The following is a 22,851-nucleotide window of genomic DNA, read 5'->3' on the forward strand; positions in this document are numbered from 1 at the left end:
TACAGTGAAATTTAATTTCCCAGACTATTTCAGAACTTGAATTGTATCTTCCTTGCTACCTTTCTCGCACTCAAGAAAACATCCAAGTTGAAGCACAGACAGACACCCTTCTAGACAGATTTTTCCATAGTGTCAGAAAAGAGCAATTCAAAAAATACAAGCAAGCTATATTGACAGCTGATGACTATCAATTGAAGTAATTTAGCTAATCATTGCATTGGGCCATGTACTACTATTGATTTATCACATTTCAAGGATTTTTTAAATTTTTCTATTTAGTCCAACCAGTAAGATGCTTTGGAGCTGACAGTAACTTGTTTCATACCTACATACCAGTAATCTACTTGCTAGAACTTAAGTAAATACTCTGCTTTTGCTTGTCATTCTCTCAAGAAGAAAACAAGGAGTTCTCTGAAAAATAAATGCAAACATAAATGGCAACATCGTAGTCTTATATAACTGGATATAACCCCACCAAAATCATTATGATAGCTTGATTTAGCAGTGTGTGGTCTGTATGACTTATGATAGGAAGCAAGAAGTATCTTAGACTTCCTCCCTACATTAAAACCTCTTTATCATTTACTAATAACCGCCAATAGGGACACATTACTGATTAGTAATCAGAGACCACCATCTCTTGCAGCTCAGATCTTTAACAGAGTTTGGAGGATATTTTTGTCAAACAGGCTCATTTTAAATACCTCATCTACAATGGAAGGGTTATTTGCCATCCAAAGAATTCTTACAATGCCTGCTAAGAAACTCCCAGTAGGGGATGTTGACTTTTAAAATATAGTAGCACTGGCAGAAAACTGAACATAAGTATTTCAGAAGTGCCATAATTTAGGTTTGAATGGCTTATTGAGTGTTATTAAAGTCAAATGCTTATAGCACCCTACAGGAGCAATACATTATCATAATTCCCAACTCTCATTGTTTTCTGAGCAAGATGGTTGTGTTCAGTGCTCTTAGCTTTAGCTTATATACTTTTCCGAAAAGTCTATGTTCCTTGATTGTTAGTAAAATGCATTTTTCTCTACATGATTTTCTTGTCAATTTTTGTTGGGTTTACATTTGTCAGTACAAAACATACTGCCAAATATTGTGCTATCTCCATGCCCTTATTAAGGGCTGTAAGAGGGCATCATGAAAATAGTACAATGTAGCCTAGCTCTATTGAGCTTTTTTGTAGACTCGCAATAGAGAGCTGGGAATCAGCAGTGACTCAGAATACATTTTAGACAAATTTTGTTCTGTGACTCCTCCCAAAAAGGGAGGAATACGGTAGAGAATACAGTTTTTCATACACTCAGTCCTCCAAAAGAGAAATCCTTTAACACTTCAGACTTTCCAAGTAGGATTGGTTAACTATGGTGTTCTGGATGATAAGATTCTATAACTGGTATGTCCAAAAGATTTGAAGACAGTCTAGCAAGTACTGCTCAATTTTTTTTAGTTTCAAGGTATGATAAAGCAGCTACATTTATGCTATTAAATGAAACATACCAAAGCCCAATATCTGGCCTGAGGACAAGCAGCACAGCATGTTCTGTACCTGGTTCACTTGAGTTGCTTTTCAAAAAGAACTGTGTGGCCTCATACACACTCCTATTGAAAGCAGTCCAGAGCTTGTAACAGAGACATCTGCCCAAGTCTTTTTTCAGAGACAGATAATTGGCATGAACAATACTGTGTCAAGGACCTTGCGTGATAATAGTATGGACAAACAGAGGATGTTGCTCAGGCCCAGATCCTACTCCTACTTAGTTAACTAGTATGGTCCTATCATGTCAAAAGATGACTAAAACTAAACACTCTGAAACATATAGCTAGGTGTAGGCAGTGGATGGTGCCGAGCTGCAATGCACCATCTAGCAGACCTACACATGTTAATTACAGTTAGTGTAGTCTTTATCTGGGAGGAGGGTTGCACATCTGTGCCACATTTTGCTTGCTTAAGGTTAGTGTAAGATCACCTGTATATGTAGGCAGCAGTTCTAACAGGTTAAGTAAAAAGGGAGGGGGTCACTTATGCAATAAAGGAACCCAGCACAGCAATAGAAAAGGAAATTCTGCTCTTGCATAGGGTGACACCTTCCTCTTGATGGTGACTAACACAAGGCCTGCTCCTCCCTAAATCCCCAGTCCAGCCCTACATAAAATAAGTGGATAGTTGGGACCTGTGCTACCTCTTTATACAGAGGTACTTTTCACTCCGGTCAAAATAATTAACCAAGGGAATATATTGCCTATGGGTACACCCTTACCAAGAGGTATGTGTGACTCAGAACCAGATTAGAAATGGATGTATGAATCCTAGCAGCATTCATGACTGCAACACTGAGGAGAGGGAGAAATAAGAAGCACGACTTTTTCCCATGGGCAGGTTGTTCTAATATTATAATTTCCCCCTGAAGATTTTAGTCCTCCTGCTCCTGGATAGCCATCTCAAAATAAACTATACTAATGATCTAATGTGAGATGGAAAGCCCCTTTCTTCATGGGCTTCCTTGCTTCTACGAGGATATGGGTTTAAAGGTAGATAGGCAGTGTCCTGGTCTGCCTCACAAAGGGCAACTACTGGCAGGGCCAAGTGCTTGGGGCCCTCTGTAACAACTTTGTTCTTTCCTTCATGCTAAAAAATTGGAATTCATCTGCTTAATCCACATGCAAGGCTCACGTTGTTACAATCCGATGATTAAGAGATGCCTCTGCCCGAGTTTAGGTACAAAGGAGACCATATGCCCAAGCCAATAATACAGATTTGTTTTAATAATGACTGTGAGGTAGAGAGATAGAGGGAAATAGAAAAGAGGTGAGGAGGATGAGGGTGAGGAGGGGAGAGAGAGAGAAAGAGAGAGAGGGAGGGAGAGAGAAGGAGAGAGAGATGGGAGTCCCAGGCTTGTTCAGAACTTTTCACCATTTATACATCTCTCATACTGTTGAAACAAATTTTAGATATTACATATGGAATTCTCCTATTTCTTTTTATGTTGTAATTTTTCAGCATTTTATCACTTGGGTGATTAAAATAGGTAGACATAAGAGTTATTTTTCAATATGATGTAGAAACAGCTGTTGTGCAGAGGCAGAAAAACTTAAAAACACTTTCACTTGATTAAGTTACTGTCAAAGTGAGTTCAGCATTTCACAAAGTCTGATATGAAATATCATAATGCACCAGAGACAATGTTGTGTTTTGTGGATTAACTCTTGCCAGCCAAGCCTACATTTCCTTTAGTTATTGCAGGTTGCTGTTCCTGGGGAAGACCTTTCAACTGGTTAAAGTAAGGCATGTAATCTTTTTTTGAACCACACCTTTCTGAATACAGGAAGGAGTACTGCCAGAGATTTTTCATATGCATTTTTTGAATGCTAAGAAAACCTTAGTCATAATGCAGAAGTATCTGCAGCCCATTGTTCTCCCAAAGGGTGTGGCAAAGTTCATAAACTAAAGGAGGAAGAAAAAATACCATAAATAGTATGCAAAATGTCTAAACCTTTTCACATCTTCTAGTTGCCACAGAAAATGTCTGAGCAGTGTCTTTTGTTCATAGCAGGTGCCAATACATTGCATGGAGATACATAGTCCTCAATGTTAGTGGGCCTGCTTTTCCCACAATTTGAAAAGCTCTTTACTCTGCAAAGAAGTGAAATATATTTCAGAAATCCCTGAGTCTTGTCCATAGCTTGCTAAACTTGAGTATTTTGATCTTGCACCACTGCCATTACTGCCTTAGCTAAAGAACACAGTTACTAGTTCTATCAATAAATAACTGATAAAATCAGTTATTTAACGAAAATTGTGCTGAAAATCTGGCTAAGTCAAATGACATCTGTGTGGTACCAGCTGAATGGCTGTAACCAGTTTTGTATCTTATGTTATTGATAAATAGCTTATATGTTTTTACCAGTATCTGAATTAACAAAGAACATTCATACAGGTGGCTAAAGAAATGAGAATCAGATTCTGACCAACAGTAGTAGAGAAAGCATGAGAATTATGATTAGATGTGGTTTTTTTATCAAACAATGACTTTGTAATATCTCTATCAAATCCCCACTGAGAGAGCTCTGGGAAAGAGCAAACAGTGCTGATCTCAGGAATATCCATCTTAGAAGAGAGAAAGTTAAAATGAGGAAGTTAAAAGGAAAGTTTTTCCTGCTCCCTGAAATTTTCTTACAGCACTTAATTGGTCATGGGCACTGTAAATACATGGGAGACAACCCCCACAGGCTGTTCTTTTTATGGTGCAGATAAGGAGATACATCTGCCCCGTAGAATGATATCCACATGAGGAACTTCACTTTACACTTATCTGATAGACTGGTTTGCCTCACCTTGCCCTGGTATTGTGATTGAATTTTCTGCAAGGGCTAAGCAGCTTTCTATTGTAATCCTTTCCTTCATTATTTGGATCATATTAGTTGACTGAGGACTTATTTGTCATCTGAAAACCTACATGGAAACTTCATACCAGTCAAAACAATCTGATGAACCAATATCTCACCTATTTAATGAAATCTTCCTTTGACATGTTCATTCCATACTGGAGTTATCAGCACACTTAACTGCTGTGCATGCTAGCCAACTGTTAAAGATTGTGATCCTGTTCTCTATCCACATCAAAGATGAATATGAGCATGAAAGAAAGAAAGTGTTTTCCCCATTGTTGGTATAGTTAGCACAGAACAGCTTATTATAGAAGAGTTGTTAGAAAATGTGATCCAAAATCAATAACTGCAAAAATAAGACAAATACCAAAACTGGGAATCAGAAAGGATGGAGTTGAACTTAAAAAGGTTAAGAGAAGAACAAAAAAGATGATTAGATGATTGAAGATGCATAATTACTTCCTCCCACACAGAACAAAATACATTGGCTAAGACTCTGTTAGTGTGGTAAAAGGAGGTGTAAGTGCAAAAACATCATGAACAGTACAAGAAAGGTGTATGTGCATTATCCCCCAGTACAAGAGCTATTTGGCATCAACATTAAGAAGGAAGAAAAAGAAAGGACGAGAAGAGAAAGAGAAGAGAAGAGAAGAGAAGAGAAGAGAAGAGAAGAGAAGAGAAGAGAAGAGAAGAGAAGAGAAGAGAGAAAAGGAAAAGGAAAAGGAAAAGGAAAAGGAAAAGGAAAAGGAAAAGGAAAAGGGGTGTTTCTTCCTCCATGTAGGATGTAAGCTGTCCTTGCTGCAGGAAGATGTATTTCCAATAGTTTATGCAATGCAACAGTTTATTTATATGCATGTCTACCTGTACTTGTGCATGTGTGCACATACATGTTTGTAATTACACAGATGTGTGTGTATCCATACATGAAACAGCTCAATGAGACACAAGACAAGCTCGTGGAAGAGAAATGCATTGATGGTTACTAAATAAACAGAAAATCCACTTTGCTAAAAAAGAGCCTTACAAGCAAACTGATACAGACTGTAAGGACACAGGGAAAGCAACTTAAATACTTTCCCTGTTCTTCCACTCTTTCTTGAACGTTTGCTTTGGTGGAGACAGACCACTGGGCTGACCAAGGAGTGCCACTGTTATGTTATGCCCCTATGGTCACAATTTGTATAAGACACATAAATAAAATTGCATTAAAAATATTTCTTAATTCTTTGATGATAATGTAAACAATTAGCAGTGCAATCAAAGTGATATAATTTTTTCTGTGGAATGTTGATTCTTCAGGTATTAAAATAAGCCTTAGTGAAGGAGTTGTCATTCAACACCTAAGCTGAGAGTTATTCAGCATTGTCACTTTACTTTCTTCAGACTGACTTTCTTTCTCTATTTATATGACAAATGTGGAGATCATGCATATAAGTAAACATGGAGAGAATTTTACTTTGTTAGTACATGTTTAAGACCCTTTCCTCACTAATAAATACCTTTGCAATCCAATAAAGTTGCTCACCTGTTCAAATAACAGAAAAAACAGCAAAACAGTTTCATGATATGTGTTGAAATGTATGTCATCTGCAGGAGTAAAATTGAAAATGATCTCACAGAAATGGCATTACCCCTCCACATTCCCCTTCCAGCTTCCCTGGAAAAGAATTCTGCTGTCTTGTTGTTCTCCCTTATCCACAGAAGGTTTGGTAAAATTTCCAAGCATCTTCCAAGGAATAAATTTCAGGTGCAGATATCAATCACAAATTATGTGAAGGAAAGGAGAATACATTTCTTAAATTAACACATCTGCAAGCAGGGCCTTAAAGGCGGAGAAGCTGAAGAAACAACTGAGCTTTCTTCTTGCTTTTTTAAAATACTTGTCCTTTGATATAAACTGGCCAATAGACTGTGGCAATGGTGTGGAAGTTAGTACATTTTCAATATCAACTTCTCTTTCCCTTTTATTTTGAGTAAACTGTATTCTTCTATTTTTTTTTTTCCAAATTGTGAGTAATTTGGAAAGAATGTTGGCAGAAAAAAACTCTTATGTGAGAATTTTAGTGTTCAGTACATGAAGAAGGATTGAAGCTTTTTTTCATTTGTTTCTGTTGCTGTTATTAAATGAAATTAAAACAAGGCTGGGCTTTGAAATGGGGTTATTTTTAAATAATTTGGGTGATATTACAAGGGAAAGAATCAGATCATATTATAATCATCTGGATGTAATCACAGAGGCCCAGATAAGTTCCTCAGGTTCCAGATCCTGCCACGGTGCAGTAAGAGCATAATGTGAAGAGCCCAGTAATTTCAGGTGTAGGCTGCTCTGGATCTCCATGCAGGCTTTTAGCTTGAGAGAGCTAAATGCCAATTAATGTGCAAGTAAATAATTTGAATTCTACTCAAAGAAGGAGCCAAACCAGTGACATCTATTTTCAAGGACTTGTTTCCTCAGAGCTGGGCGAGACTTTCCATCGCAGGCCCTATTTAGCAAAAAAGCTAGGCTACATCAAAAGCTAGGCTCCTATCTCTAAATTTATCACTCAAGACACTCCTAATGTAATCTCACACAAACGCAGATTAAAGTAGGTCAGAGGACTGGGCTGTAGAAGTTACTATTTCTCTCCACTGTTTTGAAAGGAAGCCTAAAAATGGCAAGTCAGATCTAGGCATCTATACTATAGATGCCTATACGTCAGATGAATTCCATGTAATGGCAGGATTTAAATTTTTTTTTCTTTTGCAGAAATCAATGGCCTCTTGTCAAATTAAAAGGAAAAGGAAACAAGGATACAGATTTTTTTTTTCCTCTCTGGACAAAATTTAAGCTGCAAAGCTCATTCTGCAGCCTCAACAGTACTGCATCTATAAAAATGTGCCCCACTTCCTCACTGTGGCCCCTTATACAAAACATGTGGCTAGAAAACTATAATCTGACCATGTAGGAATCTGACACACAAAGAAATTGTAAGATGAGAGAAGAGAGAATACAAAAAAAAAATTGTGCTTTCCTTACAATTCCACCCCTTTAACTCATGCGTGCAAAGGAAATATTCCTTTTATTTTTAGAAAGAATATGTCATATTTTCCTGTATTTGAATCCTCCATCTATAGCAAAAATAAGGCTTGAATTTTGGGGTTTAACTGCTTTACTTGTAGGTGTCTATATTCCCTCTGTTCAGATCCCTGACCTGCAGATAAAACAGTATAAATGAGTTTTGCCATATTCTATGAATCTGTGAGCAGAACCTCATCATGCTGTGCATAAATCACAATCTTTGAATTCTAAATATTTTCTTAGTTTTCTTAATATAATTGTGAAATATGGAATTCTGCTCCAGAATATTCAAGACTAAACTCACAGTGCTGAACTCATTTTAGGTTGAAGCAGAAAACTCTGAGCTAGTGAGCTTTGTTGTAACTTAATTACATGGCCAAGCTGGGTGTGTGAAAATATCCAGTGCACACTGGAGAATAAATTGCTGGGTTTGGTTTTTCTTGATTTACAAGTTGCTATAAGTGGTGCATGTTCCCAGGGAGTGGTGAAGAGTAGGGGTGTGTTAAACAGGTTTAAGAACATTTTAAAGAAACACTGTCAGGTTTGAGACATACTAGATTTGGTGTACATCCTCCTTCCTTCCAAATAACATTTTCTGTTTCTGTGGTTACAAACAGCTGAGCTGCACACTGACTCTCTGTTTAAGCAATACCACAAAATCCAGTGTAGCAGTTATGTGTCACACAGTTGCTCTCTTTTTTGTCTTTATTTTTGCCATCAGTGGGGAAACGAAACTCCCAGAACTGCTGTTCTTTGCACTACTTGGAGAGCTCAATACATATGCCATTTAGTTCAGTAAGTAAAGTCTTGTGGTTTTCTGCAAAAAATAGCTGTGGTGAGGACAAGCTACTTCTGCATCAAACAATTTCTCTGCTCAGAGTTGTACAATAGTTACTTGCTAGTGATGCTGGGGCCACCACTTCAAGGTCTGAAACTCCCCAGTATAAAATCTGGGCTGCAAGTTCCCAGGAACCTTGGAGAATTCACATGATTTTGAACCTAAATTTTTTTTGTTTCTCTGAAATTTTGCATGGAGAATGGATGTAATTTTAAATCTTTTATACACAAAGCACTGGTTTTGAGCCTTGGAGACCTAGTGGGTATTTTCTTCTTCTGGATATCCTATTGGAAATAAGGATAATTCCAGTTGAAATTGAGAACAAACTTTCTGAAACAAATTTCACAAGAGATGTCTGTAATATCCATTTCAATACCTTGTTTAGTACAGGAGAATAGAATCAGCTGGGCAGAGTGTATAAACAAAATTCTGTATATACAAACAACTATTTGCCATTATTGCAAACAACATTGAAGTCTTTGTTTGGAAGGAATCAACCTTAGGAAGCATTTTGACATCACTTTTCCTCCCCAAAGCTGCTAAATCTGTTAATTTTATTTCTCTCTCCTGTGTCACTATGCAATAGTATTTAAAGCGCTATTTGAAATTCTATGAAACAAAAACAGTCAACACAAAAAAGGTCCCTTAGAATCACAGAATATCCCGAGATGGAAGAGACCCACAGGATCACTGAGTCCAGCTCCTGGCCCTTCATGGGACATCCTCAAGAACCACACCCTGTGCCTGAGAGCGTTGTCCAAACACTTCTTGAACTCTGGCAGGCTTCATGTCATGACCTCTCCCTGGGGAGTCTGTTCAGTATTTAGTTGTTTAAGTAAATACATCTTTTAAATTCCCCCTTCCAAAGGTAATAAGGGAGCACCATGACATGCACACAAATCATTGTTTGCCAGAGTAACACTCAGTCCATGAAAAGGGCAGAGTGTAGTTGAGACTTGCAAGTGCCACTGCAGCAGAGGAAGACTGAAATTTGCAAGTAGGTAGCAAAGTAACTGAAGAGGATTTGAAATAAAAATGAAATTTAAAAATCCATATGTCGAAGACAAAAGGGAAGCAAGCGGGAAAGGATCTCAAAGATCAGTCTGATTTCAAATACTGACAATGTAAATCCTCCATAGTGGCATTCATGAAGGGTTTCGAGACCAGTATCCTTGTAAATGAAGATTAATGTATCCTGAAGGTTTTAAGCAATGGTAGAGATGTTTGTGTGAAAAAATAGAAAATTCTTTGCCTGGAAATTGTTCCCTTTAGAAAAACTGCAGTCAAATGGAGAGAGACAGGATGAGCAGTGATGTTGCATGAGAACTATGTCATGAACAATGCATGGCATGTCAGTTATTCCATCCGCATGGCTTGTCTTTGGGACAGATTAACATCTGAATTATGCTGCAGAATGAGCAAATAAAGGCAAACACAGAGGATGAGAAAAGAAGGTTTCTTAGTTGCAAACAAGGGAACCAAGAGATTTGAAGATAATGCCACAATCAAGCAGCACTCAGAAGTTCATGCATGAGGGCAAGTGCAGTTATAGCCTGTCAACACAGTTTTTTCTCAGGGTTTTGCAAGGTCAGCCTCCTAAACAGCCAAAGGTATCACTGCAGGGACTACATGTTCAGGAAACACCACAGAAATTGTCATGAATCAGTATCTCTGTCATTTATCTAACTGTACAGTGCAGTGATCCAGTAAATGGGTGTTGACAATAGGTTTTGCAGTGAACAGCAAGGGTGCGGTTTCATTATCAGTTTGAACTGGTCTAGTACCACATTCCCACCGAAAGTAACAGTTGTGCCTGGCCTGTCCTGCCCTTGGCCATGCTCTCCAACTAGTCCCTTAGACTGCCTTGGGCAGATCACCAAACATCAAGATCTAATTCACCCCAAGTCTCATAATCAAAAGAACTGAAGCAAAGCCTGTGGAGAAAAAATATATTCAGGGTAGGCCAAGCCCATTCCATTGCCAATGTGTTATTGGGTGGTTTACATCAGTCAGGAAACCAGCTCTTTCAAGTTAGCACCTTAATTTAGTAACTATTGGAACAAAACAACAATTAACAACTCAAAACCAATATTTTAACCTCTCTGTAAATTCAGGTATATTGTTATTAGTGATTGTTATTAGTAATTTCCCTGCCCTAACAGCTACAGTGCTTTTAATACATCTCCCACAGGATTTCAGTTGAAAGGACTTTCTAACACTTAGAAGGAAATATCTATGGCCTTTCAGAGAGTGTCCAAAGTATCTTGAAATACTGCATTAGCTTTTCTCTCATCTACAAACCACACTTTGTTCAAATCTCTACATGCATACACAAGGGAAAGGTTAGTAAAAACATAATTTGGTATATATGGGCGATTTGCCAATTATTACCAATTCATGTCCTTCTCTATATGGACTAACTTTTTCTGATATCAACATTTGTTTTCAAATTAATGGTCTTTAATATCTTTCAGGCACTGCTGGGAAGGGTTACATTTGAGGATGGGATTTGAATGATAGGAACTATTATTACTTTAGGTTTTAAAGAAGCCCTCTGACCTCCAAAGTAATTAAACGTGCTCCAGTATTTTAATCATCAGTTCGCTGGACTCAGTCCAGTAAACCATATCATTCTTGTACTGGGTAATTCAGAACTGGCACAGTACTCTAGATGTGGCCTCACAAATGCTGAAGAGAACAAGGATCCTCTTCCTCGTCCTGCTGGCAATGCTTTTACTAATGTAGCCTGGGAAGCTGCTGCCCATTATTACCATGAAGGGTGTGTTGGTAGCTCGTGGTCATCTGGCCATCCATTTCCTGAAAACTTTCACTCCAAGGACCTTTTAAGCCAAGCAACTTTCTAGCCAGTGGGTCCTCAGCATGCACTGGTGTTTGGGGTTATTTCTCCACAGATATAAGTGTTTGCCTCTACCATTGTTGAAGTAGAGGAGATTGCTCTCTGCCCTGTTGTCCAGTTTGTCACAGTCCCTCTGAACAGTGGCACCACTATGTGGCACACCAGCCAGTCTGCCCAGTTTGTATCATCTGGGAACCTGCTGAAGATGCACTGTGCTCCTTTGGCCATATTTATCACTAATAAATATGGAGAACAGTATTAGCCCCAGTACTGAGTCCTGGGATACAGCACTAGTGGCTTTACTACATTAGATACAACCATCTAAAGCACAGACCATCCTGCTTCTTGTGGTGAGAGATAATTTCTATTCTCCCTAAGCTGCATGTACATCATATAGGTTGCTACTTCCCCAGAGGGAAGACCAAGCCAGGATTAATGCTTTCTCTCTTTAATTATGTACATCTTCTTTTCATGTGACAGCATTAATGTGTTTCCTTCCTCATTTTCTCCCATCCTTGCTACATCCCATCTCTGACAACCACGGTAGGTAGAAAAAAATTAAGGGTTTCCTTCAACACTTCATTTAATAACAAGCAAGAAGGAAGGAGGTAATCACCCATACACTGGCAACTCTATAATTATGAAGTCAATGAAATGTAAACCATGTCCATTTCTGCCTTCTAAATAATTTCTTGTGATTACTAAAATGTACCGATTTGTTTTCATTCTTCTTTTGCAACAGAGGTGACTATTAAAAAGTTTGCAGAAAGAAAGAATAGTAGAACCCCAAAATCCAAAATTTATACACAGAAACCTGTTTAAATGCAAGCATAAATTTTTATTAGAACCAAAGGAGATGAACATAATAAATAGGCATGGTTTATTGCAATATTCCCACTGCAGTTTTGTGTAAGTACTAGAGATGTTGCTCCGTGATGAAAAAGCTAACTCAGATTAGCTTTAATCTGAGTACAGATGTACTGTATCTCATTAGCAGTAGTACTATGGAAGGTAATATACATAACTGCTTTGATTTGTCAACCAGGTACAGAATATGCATTCAGGTAAATATATGACCACACAGCAGAAGCAGACTTCATAGATAGCATACGGACGAGGAAAACTTTAAGCACTACTTCATGTGTTTTAATTCCACAGTAAATTTAATGTATGTATAAGGTAAATATTAGTTTACAGAGCTTAAATATGGTCATGTACAAAATTAGTGTTCCACATGACCAGCTTTCTCTATAGTTGTCCTGAAAAGTGTGCCACCATACAATCAGGAGGAGTCTGAGTTCTGGCCCCTGGGCTGTTCATGCAGAGTCTCTGATCCCATGGGGGTCACATGTCCCTTGCATTACTTTCTCATCAATTTGTAGTTAATGGAGTGGTCCTTGGTCAGTACTTCAAGGAAATGGTGGTGAACACCCACCTGTCTCTGGTTCCAGATGTATAGAGCTCAGAATAAGGCACCTGCAAGCCAGACGTAACACACACCCTGCCCTCAGTAAATCTGCACTGACCACTCCTAGGTGACTGCACAAAGCGAAAGGGAATTTCAGGTGGCTCCATAATCAGGGATCTCTGGCTCCATGCATTACTTAAGGCAGACAGAAATGGCCTGACTCAGCTTTGAGTGTAAGTGGCAGACATGTCCCTAGTGTGGTGAGGTCATATATCCCCTGGTTATGTCTGACCTCCCCTGAATTTCTGTAATTTTATTGTTGAGACTTTTGTAAGTTCTACCCATAAATTCAGGGAGAAACTTGAGTTTAAGACCAAGACAAGTGCAAGTTATGCAATTGTCACAAAACAGCACCAAACACAAGGAGTTAGATTTCTCCCTTTTAACAGACACAAGGAAATATCTGCTCACTTCTCTCAATAGATAGGGATTTTCAGTAAACATGCCTGGGCATGTTCAGGTGGGAATTGTTATAGGTCTTGGACTGGGATTTGCCCCAGCTACTGCTGTGTCTGCCTCCCAGTCCCATGTATTCCTCCAAGTCACAGCAGCCATTCCATTTTGTTACACTGAAGCTTCAAAGAAGGATCAGACCTGACAGCTTCTGCCATAGCTCAGAATCACTCAGTGCAACAGACAGAAAAATCTGTGAAGGGTTTATTCTTTATTTCTGGCACCACAAGATGAATCTTCAGGAGGCTGCTCAAGCTCTATGGACAGATTTATTATTTTCATATTAGAGGGAGAGCAGTGCCCTTACTTCTGAACTGCAGATCCTTCCTCTGAGGGATCTCCCTCTGGGCTCTGTCAGAAACAAATTATTGGCCTGGATGCTGTGTAGGTCTCATCTAGTGTGTCCATGCCTCTATAAAGGAAAACATTAAAAGCAGAAGTCCTCTTATTCCTACCAGCCTTTGAGATAGAAAAGAGTGATTCAAACTGTGATATTGCCATTGAAATGTTATAAATATTGAAGCAGGGTTACCCCTCACTTTTAAGTGTGATAATATACTTGATTGATTTACTTTTCCACACGCTCTCTTAAAAAAATAAAAACAACAAAAAAACCAAAAAAACCCCACATATTTTCATCCAAATACTCATTAGTGCAAAGATCACAGGACAAGACTACACAGATAAGTCTGAAGGGGATACATAGTGCTAATTTAATTTAATCACAATCTATTAAGTATTTACATAAATACAAGTCCTCCAAGGACATAAGCTTTTTTTTTGCCAAGAGCAGTTCCTTGAAGGATGATAGGGCAAGAAATACTAAACATATTATTACAAATAATTATTTGGAATTAAATGTACTAATTTTAATTAAATTGGATAATACTGAGGCTTCCCATACTTTCAAAAAAGAATTTACTCTGTTTGCACCAGTTTATAGTTGCTTTCAGATACAGGCAGAACTTTCTTCTCCTATAACAAAGTCCTATGTTCCAACCCCTTGGAACGGCACACAGTGTCTGAAATAATACAAAGACTCAGACAGTCTTCACCTGACTGGGCGACTGCAGAGGATGAAACAGCCCCTCACCTTACTATTATCCAAGACAAGAGCAGCTATTTCCAGATGGGTGGGACTGTCTCACAGACCCCACACACAGACCCTCCCCTCTTCAGGGACTGCTTTCTGTACAGCAGAGCTGCATCCACAGTAATCCCTTCCCTAGTTTACATTTCCTGCCAGATGATTTAAGGACTCAAACCAAAGCAAATCTATACCTCAATGCAGGAAACTCTCTTTCAGGAATGCGGAGCTCAGGTAGCAAGAGATACTATAATAAAATACTGCTGTTCACTTACACGTCCCCATGCATTTTCCATTAAAAGCACTATTCAATTAATATTATTTCACAAATAAAGAGAATATGACAGTAAATTAATTTTGATTTTACTATTCAAACAAGAAGGTTGCATAACAGAAACTGGTGTAGACTGGAGCCATTCTGTAGCTCAGAGTTCACTGCAATGTTCATAGTGGTAAAAAAAATACAGTATTTTAACAAGGCAGTTCTGCTAGAAAAATGCTGACCTATACAGTCCTATGCACTTAGTCCTTTGAAAGGTTAAACAAATTGTTCTGTAAACTGAAATTTAAATCCAAAGATGAAACTGTAAAAAAAACTCAGCCCACCAGTGTCCTCTACCTAGAAAGATTCTGCAGGTAGGTCACTCTATTCAGAGTTCTCTAGCAACATATATATAGACATATATATATATATATGTGCCTCTGTAGAGGTATCTTCATGGCTTGGAGCAAACAGCTTGGTGTCTGCCTCACATCTAAACTGGGTGAGTATCCAGAAGACCTAAAAGGAGTTTGGTGCAGTAGAGGTTTTCAGGGTGGCCTAATGCAGCAGTCAGTGTGGGGCACTTAATAAACCAGAGGAGCTGCAGAAGCTTTATTATAAAATAAATGTCATCACAGCTGGTCTAGTACCAAGGAGCCTCTCTTGTTTTATTCAGAGTTTGTGACATGCTGTTTCATTTGTGATTGGTACCCTGCTTTTATCCAAGAAAAGGTGGCCACAACTGTGATGCCTCCTACCTGGTAAACCAGACTCTCCTAAGCCAAGGACATTGCAGTTTCTTAGTCTGGAAATTAAATCACTCATATTTTGCACATGCTCATAGAAAAAGCACAACAGGAGAGCAGGAGCTGAAGCTTTTTTCCTAAAGAAAATGTTCAAACTACAAACTGTGGAACAGGAGGTTCCATCTTCCTACACATCAGACACCAGAAGAAATAACCACCCTGTGTTTTTCAGATGGTGCCTGTGGTGCAACTAAGAGTCATTTAGCTATTTTGCTTTTTATAGGCATACATACCACAAAAAATTTGTCTTAGAACCTGAAAGCAATTTAAAACTTCACTTGTCCTGTCTGTGTATGCTTATATCTGTCCATAAGCCTCCTGCTACCTTTCACAAGGAAAATCCACATTTTGCCTTTAGCTCTTCTCAATCTGCTGAAAAAATACAGATTGCATACTCCAGCTCAAAATCTCTCTTATTTTCATCCTGCAGCACAATCGAGTTTTTGAATCTTCCAGTTCTGTTACTAAAATGTTGTGGTTGCTACAAAATGTGAAAGGCACTTTATAACTTGAGGTATACAGGGAAAGACTATCCAGATGAGTCCACCTCAGAGCTTCCAGGTGGTTTATTTTTCCTTTTCTAGATTCCATCCTGAGCACACTCTTGCCTGTGAGAGTAATAAATATCCTCAAGGACTATGGTATGGTGCTTTTAATTCACATGCATTCATTTGTCTTCAGTTAACATGAGAACTATCACCAAAAAATGCATCCGTAAGAGGGATGCTGAGAGTTAAACCAAATAACTGACACTTCTGTTTCTGAACAGATCATGCAGCAAAGAGCATACAGACACTCGACAGACTTTATTCCCCGAACTAGTGCTTTTTATAAAAGTGATATTTAATCTTACACTTGCTTGCTTGTACTGCAGATTCCCTGAAAACAGAGCGACACCGATTTGCAGCTCTGCGCTCTAGAGCATGCAGGCAGCTCGGTGCAATGTGCGCTTTGAGCGCTAGGTGGAAACAGAGCAATGGAAATAAGACCAATTATCAACCCTCCAGCACAGCAAATGGAAGAGCTTTTCTCAACGCACGGCTCAGATCCCAGAAGCGAGAAAGGGCAGCTAAAATCCACTTCATATTATTGGAATTCTCACTTTATTTATTCATATTTATTTATATTCATAATTCTCACTTATTTCACACAAGAATAAGAGAAAATATTATCCTTAGTCTTCTATAATTAATTTTTAATTTTCTTGCTTTAAATTTTGGGATACCTGTATTCAGAGTGCTCAGATACATTTCTGTTGGCTTCCCCTCAAGTATTTCAGTGGAAATTAGTATCTGAATGAGACACATAGCAATTTTTTCCTCTATTGCAATTGTAATTTTGCAAAAATTTGGGTTGAACATATACTGCTGCTTTTGTCTGCTGTCATTTCCTTCTTATAGATTCTCAGCAAATAAAATAGTGAAAATAGAAATGTAATACTTCCCTTTCTGAAAAATCAGAGCTAGAAAAGTCACCTAATTTTGCTCCTTTTATCACCCAGTTCTAGGAGCCTCCTTATTTTTTTTTTCCATCTCAGGAAAGAGAACTGAAACGATATTTAGATTTGGATGGTAGCCATATTTCATATGTTATGTTGCTTGTGGAAACCTTGGCTCCAGAAAAATCCATATGCAGAATGCAACTGCAGCAACATCCCACAGAAATGAGGAGGAATGATGTGGCATTACACTGGAAATCACAAAGCAGGCGTGAGACAAACAACAGCAGTACTGGTCCAAGTATTCATGGTCAGGATGGGACATCCAGGCCTTCTCATCTTACTTCCAAGAAATGATCAGTGGTGTAAGACCATTCATTTGAAGGGATATAGTCATGATTTATGCAGCCTAAAAAGAGACTGACCTAGTCATCCCTTACTCTTTCAGTACTGTCTGCAGAGCTTGAAAAGTCTGGGTTAAGAAGCTGGTGCAATACCAAAGGACATGTCTAGTTTTATTTAGACTTCATGACATGCTTTTTCATTTGTGACTGCTACTGTGTTTCCTGCAACATTTTCTCTCCTTTCAAAATTCTTCTACTTTATTTTTTTTGTTTGTTTTTTGCTAAGGCACGGGTGATTACCAAAAACTTGTTCAATTTCATTATGCATGTTTACTCAAGTTCTGCATCTATGCCCACGTTTTAACCAAGAAGAGGGCAGACAATCACATCACAGGCCAATTTTACAAACTGTGGTAGATTTCAGCTGCCTGAGGTGACTTAGTCAATTGGCTCAGATGCCAGAGCAAGATTCACACTGGTGGAATGCAAGTCAAAATCTGAACCAAGCTTCAAACCTGTTGAAGCTTGGGGGTAACTGAGACTATTGTTCTAAATCCAAGTAAATATAACCTTCTATCTACTGGGTAAATATATTCAGTAATTTAGACTAAATTATTTCAAGCAGGTTTTCTAAACTCTGTAGGAACAAATGCTAAGCTGAACTGAAAGAGCTAATATCAGATAGGTGCATAAAACTACTCTCCACATTTCTGAAGGAAGTTTGTGCATGATTTGTGCAAGAAAGGTTAGATAGGCCAAGATATAAATGTAATTATAAAGTAAAAGCTTTGGTTGTGGAAAGGCTTTGAGGAATTCAGTGCCAGTTGCCATTAGATTAAACATACTGGTGGGATACTGCATATTTCCTTAGAAATTTTTTTAAATAGTTTTAAAAATAAATAAATGCCATAGGACAAGTGCTGTCTAGATTAGTCCTTCATCCCTCCTGAGGTGGTCATCCCAAACCTTTATAGCTATGGTCATCTTTTAGAGGAGAAGACCCATGTTAAATAGCATGAAAATCTCCTTGCAATATAATAAAACAATGTCACTCATCCTTCACTTATAGTGGAAAGACAATGATTTCCTTAATAAAATATGGGAATTGTTAAACACATTTTAAGAGGTTCTTGTGTACTTTCAATAACACCCCTGCTTGAAATAGTGCCAGAATATAATGGCACACATGAAGTTTATACTATTATTCCAACTCTGTCAAGTATTTAGAGACTGGATTTTGTATCAATGGAACTTTTTAGTGGTCCAGCTACATGATTGAACAATTTCCTGATGGCAACTTAAAAATTCACATATAGGTGCTGAAATAAGAAGAAAAAAGGTCTTTTCAGGACAATCAGAGCCCACATTACTCATGGCAGGAGTACAAGGGAAATTCTACTTGTAAATTAAACAGAGATTATATGGAAAACACTGCAAGTCAAGCACAGATGTTCTTTTTTTTTAAAAAAAAATCAAATTAATTCCCATTTTTAAGTTCCTCAGGTAAGCTCATTGCTACAACATGGACTTACCAATTTTGGCACTGAAGAGTGTAGCTCAGAAGAGCTTTCCAGATGTAAAAACTTCCACTGCTCACAAAGCCTTTGAAGACTCGACCACTAAATAGAGGATGCCTGATATGCCTCCAGTTACTCCTTCCAGCAGCTAAAATCGCTTTTCTACCAAGATTCAAGTTTCAGGCTACAGCAGACTGAAAGTTTACTTCTGCTGTTATCTACTTTTGCTGGCTGGCAGTTGCTGTTGGTGACTGGAAGTGTTACTAGGAGTGGTTTTGGCTCTGAATAGGATAGCTGTGAGTCAATGTGTGGGATAAATCCAGACATGCCCAGCTTTCCTCCTGCTCTGTAAACACAGTGATCTGATACAGAAATCTGACTTAGATGCACTTCAGATGCATTAAGTATATCTCTGCCCTTCTGACACATAAAGACTCTCTTCATACTCAGCCCAGTAGTCATGTGGCACAGGTACTTTTTTGATGCACTCTAAATTGCAATGGCTTCCTTGCCTGCAAGGTCAACCACGAGTGATAAGCATCAAGAGTGAGATCCTGGCTGCTGTAAAGCCAAGAGAAAAATCCCATTGATCTCAACAGAATAATGGCATCATTGCCTCAAGACAGTGTAGATCACTTTGGAAGAAACTTCCCACAGAACCTATTTTTTTCCTCTCTGTCATACTGTTTTGGCCTCTTCTTTGAATCTTCTCCTTCTAGAGCCAGTCTTTTCTACCAGAAACCCCCTCATGACACATTTCCCTGTCCTGTCTCCACTGTTTGCTCAAACAGGCTGCCTTTATGTTCTAGTTTGTTTTGATCAATTTAAATTCCAGCTAGTACTGTAATCTGAAACATTTACACACTAAATCATTTCCTGGGTGAATAGCTGTGTTAAAGCAAGAGTCATTCAGCTGAATTTGTTGGAGTGTGTCTTTGAGCTACACATCAGGAGGCTAGTAATTGCTTTCCTGGGTTTAATATCACACAAGTCTTGGCAGTTCTAGAATATCATCTGCAGACAGATTGGATCTTAAGAAGATGACCAGCAGTATGCTGTATTAATTCACTAAAACTACTAACTGACACAGTAAAAACTGAATTGCATATATGAAATGTTAAAGGAATATATTCAATAGACAAACTGCCACTATGCTTTTGCAGGAGATGACATCAGGAATTAGTGTTTCAAATGTTTAGAAATAAGCTGGTCATAGAAACAGACATTAATGGCCATATTCTTTGCAGTCTCTGCCTAATCCTGCTATCTCCAATGAGCTGAACAGACATAAACACAGTTTTCAAAATGTTTGTTTAGCAAATTCAAGGAGAAATGAAGACAGAAAGAAATAGGAAGACTGACTCCACTGAAGTCAGGATGTCTCCATGAGTGGCTACTTGTATCACCTACTTATCCCTTTAGGAATCTGTGCATTTTTGTCCCTGTAATATTTTAGAATGACTGTCATGAAAGAGAACACTCTGATCTTTCCTCTGACGTCTGTAAAGGCCATTGGCACCTGTAAAGGCCATTGAACTGTTCTGAATTTTGTTTATCTTAGAATGCATTTTTTAAGATAAAATGGATAACACAATTTATCAGATAAAAACTGGATCCCTGCAGTGATGCTAAATCTGCAACCCAGGTATTTGCAGAATCCATATATAGGGCATAGCAAAATTTGCTCATAACTCAAATTAGGCCATCAAATTGGCAGGGCATGAAAGAATTCTCAAATGGTTCTCAGATCATATTCCATCATCCCTTAACACTGTAAAATTTATTTGCCATTGGATCTTTGAGTAAGCAGCTATAGAGTAATCTCTCCTTTAGTTGTCAAAAAGTTTGACAGCACTTGATTAAAATGTAAGCATCTTAGATGCAGAGCTGCTTGTACGACACTTTCAGAATTTTACATGTTATCTAAAACCAAAAGTGGTTTATCTCTGTGGCTTGCTTGGATTTTGGATGCTGGTCTTCATCTTTACAAGCAAAATGTACTGAAAGTAATTCATTATGAGCTCTGTAAACACAGGTGTGCACATGCATGAACATACTTGTGCTTAATTCAGTCTCAACTATCTCTTAGGTTATTTAAACAGACTAATGAACAGAATGACTTTATTATTAATGAGCCTTAGATATCATAAACTATAATGATATTATAGAGCAAATTAGACCAGTATCTCACAATACTCAGTGAACAGCACTGAAAATACCACTCATACAATAATATACTAGGTTGACACAATCCTTTCCCATTGAACTAGTTCATAACGAAAAACTTCTTAGAATATTTAGCCAACGTGATCACAAAATCACAGTGAATCATTAAGTAACATCCCTAACAGCATTTTAATAAGACAAGAGTGTACTTAATGTCAGTTAACAATGAGTGTAACTCTAAAAACGTACACTGTCTGTGAGTCTGTGTTTCTTGGGTGGTAATTCAGGACACGTTAATTTTATAGTGTCAGTCCTCTGTCACCCCATCAAAACCTTTGATTCAGTGCCCCTTGCAAAATGGCAGAAGTTCAAGAGCATATCAAGGAGTGGAGAGCTTAAAGCACACACAGTCACTTACAAATATTATCATGCACTCAGAATAATTGCTACTAAAAAAAGCCAGGGGCTATCAAGCAGCATTTTAATCTTAATTTGGAGTAACCACATTGTATTGAGCCCCTCTGTGCAGTTTCTAACTGGAGATATTTAAAAATATTTTCCTTTCCAGCTTGAATGAAGGGAACTATTGAAGAGCTCTCAGACTGGTGTTTCCTCAAAGTACTGAGGAAATTGCAACAGACTTTCAGTTACAAGTCAGTACAACTCCTCTTTCATTGTTTTATTCAGATTAATTAATTTATATTGGTTTTAGATTAACAATCTAAAACCAAGTTGGATTTTGACTGATAGCACATCTTCTCATAGTTGTGCTTTAGATGGAAGCCTATTTCGCACATGAGCAAGGAAATCTTGTCTTACTACACACAATGTATAGAACTGTGACTTGTATTTAAGAATTCATCACATTTTGTGTTAAACTACTGTACTGTGCTTTCTATAACTCTAAAGAAGACTGAACTCAAATTATAAAAATGCATATTATATGTAAATTGAAATTGACTGGTTTTTGTCTTGAATAAAGAAATCACAAAATCAAGTAGTCCATGACAATACAGCATGGATAAGTGAAACTTTAACAGAAAAATTTGAAAACTCTCAGGAGGTGCAATTGTTTCTTTCATAGAAGACAGCTCAGCAATAAATGCCCATATATGTTCTTCAGAATTGAAATGACACATCCTAAACTATTCCAAGTCAGAAAGGGTGAATACCAGTCTTAAGGATGGCAAGAAATTCCTGTAAAATCTGCTGTGAACAGAGGCAGGCCTGGTAGCTAAACCAGAAGGAAATAAAACGTAATTACTTCCAGTGTTCTCACGGGGCCTTGCTCAGAGTCATAACAGCGAGAATTAAAGCTGTGCATCACTCTTCTCATTAATTAACCTGTTTCTTTCTACAGGTGTGATGTAAGCAAAAATAAATTATGGAGACATAAACGGTCTTCAGGAGGGCTGTCACCAGGTCTCTGAGCTTCATTGTGCAGAGAGGTGACTAGGGAGAATCCCTAATTCCCAAAGTAGCAGGGAGCAATGCCTGTCTCTTGCTCTGCCAGAGGAGAGCATGCAGGCAAAGAGAGCAGACAAAGGAGTCAGCTGGTCACTTCAGCTTCGCAGAACGCTGATCTCACCCTCTCCTCCCACTAGTACAGAGTGAAGAGCTGCTACACTTTGACTGATTGGTTTTATTTTATTACCTACTCTCCTGACATATAGGAGAAGTTAACGCCCAGTCCTTGATCACTTAAATTAATTTGGAATTATTGGACACAAGCCAGCTGATGATGACAATGCTTGGGATTTTCTTCTCCTTATATAAAACAGTGCTAGACAGTTACATCAGTGCTTTTTAGCAAGGCATTAATAAGTCATGTGGTGATTACTGATACTGATGATTACTCACAAGCAATACTTGAGAGCTCAAGTTCCTGAAAAGAACCAGGTGCCTAAAATATGTATTTCAATGATTATTTGTGTATTGAGGATGTCTGCCTTCTCTGTACTGATGATATGAAATTAATTAATGATTTATAGAAATACTATGGAAATGCTTTGCTTGATTCAATGTTATGTTTGTATAAGAGTAGAACTAGTATGAATGGAATCTGCTTCATTGTGAGAATTTTTTTCTCATGAGCAGATGCCTAGGTTATTCATTGTCATTTAATAACAGAGTTTAAATTTGTCTCATGAGTAATGAAA

At 38.1% G+C, this 22,851-nt stretch overlaps 1 protein-coding gene across 6 annotated transcripts in view; it reads right to left on the reverse strand.

The window, feature by feature from the left end:
* Nucleotides 1-18,778, reverse strand: part of SCEL (sciellin) — a 69,237-nt gene extending 50,459 nt beyond the window's left edge. For 4 of the 6 annotated variants that reach the window (XM_085058077.1, XM_085058084.1, XM_085058093.1 and 1 more), the window contains exon 1: nucleotides 18,542-18,777. The gene's annotated coding sequence lies outside the window, so the exon portion shown is untranslated. Of the gene's footprint in view, nucleotides 1-13,379; nucleotides 13,485-18,541 lie in introns of all 6 variants that reach the window. The other 2 variants (XM_085058066.1, XM_085058103.1) reach the window with 2 other exon arrangements.
* Between the last annotated feature and the right edge of the window lie 4,073 nt (nucleotides 18,779-22,851).

The sequence above is a fragment of the Lichenostomus cassidix genome, chromosome 1 (assembly GCF_008360975.1).
Source record: "Lichenostomus cassidix isolate B80296 chromosome 1, HeHo_3.0, whole genome shotgun sequence".
NCBI lineage: Eukaryota > Metazoa > Chordata > Aves > Passeriformes > Meliphagidae > Lichenostomus > Lichenostomus cassidix.